The 2,311-nt window shown below is 37.9% G+C and overlaps 1 non-coding gene across 1 annotated transcript; it reads right to left on the bottom strand.

Moving 5' to 3' along the window:
• Positions 1-574: 574 nt before the first annotated feature.
• Positions 575-647, bottom strand: TRNAK-UUU (transfer RNA lysine (anticodon UUU)). The gene has a single exon. It is a non-coding gene; the product is annotated as a tRNA-Lys (tRNA).
• Positions 648-2,311: the final 1,664 nt, after the last annotated feature.

The following is a 2,311-nucleotide window of genomic DNA, read 5'->3' as shown; positions in this document are numbered from 1 at the left end:
TTTGCTCGTATCTGTTGCAACTCGTGCCTCTTGGCTAGTTATAATTCTTAGATTATTTGACCAGTCTACGTGTCTCAACACGTCACCTTTATATTTAAATATAATTTTTTCCAATACATTTATCTGTCTTTTCCAGAGTAAAATCCTTTTCCCTTATCCTTGCCCAAATATATCCAAGACTAGCAATTTAAAACGATTACCAGATGACAAGAATAGTTTGTATCAAGTGTTGACCTTTCATATTTGAGAGCATTGAGTCATGAACCAAATCAATCCCTAGATTCACATTCTGTATTTCTACACTATCTATTAAAAGCTCCGTCTAAGTATGACAGCTTAGACCGTGACTGCTACTCAGTCTTGTCACAACAATTCAAACCTGCCAAAACCTAATTAGCTTGTTCTCTTTTGACTCATCGCCTTCATTGAGGGAACTGACGTTCAGCTCCAAACATTTTCTTTCTCACCCCCTTGTCAGTTAAAGGGCAAAGTCGCCGAAGCGAGTCTAAAGGCCAAAGAGTCATCTTTGAAGGCTACTATGCATCCTTATTCATAGTAGAGTGTAAGGTAGGTTTGGGTATAGCAGGACTTGAACCTGCGACCATTAGGTTAAAAGCCCAATGCTCTACCAACTGAGCTATACACCCCAAAAAAGATGTAGTAGTAAATAAGGATTGGTACGGAAAAGAGGCCGGCCCCCCTTCTTCTCATCATATTAAAGGAGCGCGGCTCTGTATGAGGCTCGTACTGCAGAGCAAGCGGAAGAAAACGTAAGGTCGCGCGTTAGCGTTTTTCTTTTTTTCCCACGGTAGCGATATTCCTTTGCTACTTCTTTCCTCGGCTAATGGAAAAAAATCCTTCTTTTTACCCTGTCTGGCGCCATCCATCTCCAAATAGTAAATGCGCTGCTGAGCTCAGATGTCCGCTCGTCTGGCAAGTTGGCAGCAAGCACTTCCTCCCCTCTTTGTGTGGAAAAGCTTACTTTAATGGAGATGGGGCCTACAGGGCAATCAGATAGCAGATTCCCCTTTACTGTCTTCAATGTCTTGACTTTAGGAATGATTGACTGTAAGAGAAGGATAGAGACTTTCCTAAGAAGGTCTTATGTATTCTTAAAAGTCTTTATTGTTTTTTTACCGTCTTGCTTAGGAAGCTGTGCGAAAAACCGCTTCTTTTTTCCGGTTCCGAAACAACTTGGGCGAAATAGGGTTCTACCGGGAAACCATGGATTTTTGAGTTTTCGCCATTGGTTACTGGTTGAGCCACTGGAATGGAATGAGATAAGAATCCCTGGAGATCTTTCAGACATTTCATTTCTTATTATAAGAAATTTTAGAGAGCGAATGAGATTGATCGAAAACATAGTCTGAATTGGATGTGTGAAGCATGCCGCCAGCTTTTCATCCTGAGCCTGGATCAAACGCTCCTCGTTGCCTTTGTTTGCACGGTCTCATCACTTAGTGGTCTGGCATGCAGTTAAACAGGTTGACCCTGGAAACCGCTTTCGAGCGACTACGCCGATCTTTATATGTTTTGGCCACGTCCCTTTCCGCTCCGAAGAAGAAGGTTTGGATCTTTCAAGTGGCAGGCTCGCATAGCTAAAGCCTTCAAGTCCTATTATCGGAGAGGGACTTTTTCCATTATTTATCCTGCTACAATTCTTCCAATTCCAATTTCATTAATTCCATCTTTCGTTTAAATATTTGTTTTCTTAAAATTTAGTTTGTGCAAGTAGAGGGGCAAAAGTGCACAGTACCGTCACGTTATAAAATGATAAAATTTTGTTTTTTAGTTATGATTAATTAATATATATTCATACTTTTTAAAAAATTATTCAACATAATAAATTAGCACCCGTTTGGACCTAAGAAAATTTTCCTTTTTTTTCAAAAAAAAAATTCACTTTTTTCCGAAATCAACATTTGTTCATAAAATTTTTAATTTTCACTTAAAAATATATTTTAAAAATTCTCGAAATTTTGAAAAACTCCAAATAGCAGTTTTTCGGAATTTTCACTCAAATCATTCACAAAACTTAAAAATTAACCCAAAACTATATTCATGTACAAACACAACTCTAAATTTCAAATATCATTTTCAATTGAAAAAATTTTCACCCTATTTTAAAATTTTATAATTCTTATGTCCAAACGCCCACATAGTATAATTTGGAGTAAATATTTGATACCAATACGATTTATACCAAGGAACACCAACTAGCAAAAAATTCACCGTGACGCGCGTGGGGTAAAAAGGTCTACTTCAACTTTAGAGCTGTTAGTTAATATAGGGGTGTGGCGTTTGCTGCTTT

The sequence above is a fragment of the Nicotiana tabacum genome, chromosome 22 (genome assembly GCF_000715075.1).
Source record: "Nicotiana tabacum cultivar K326 chromosome 22, ASM71507v2, whole genome shotgun sequence".
NCBI lineage: Eukaryota > Viridiplantae > Streptophyta > Magnoliopsida > Solanales > Solanaceae > Nicotiana > Nicotiana tabacum.
Note: the sequence above shows the minus strand (reverse complement) of the source record. Positions and strands in the feature narration are given on the sequence as shown.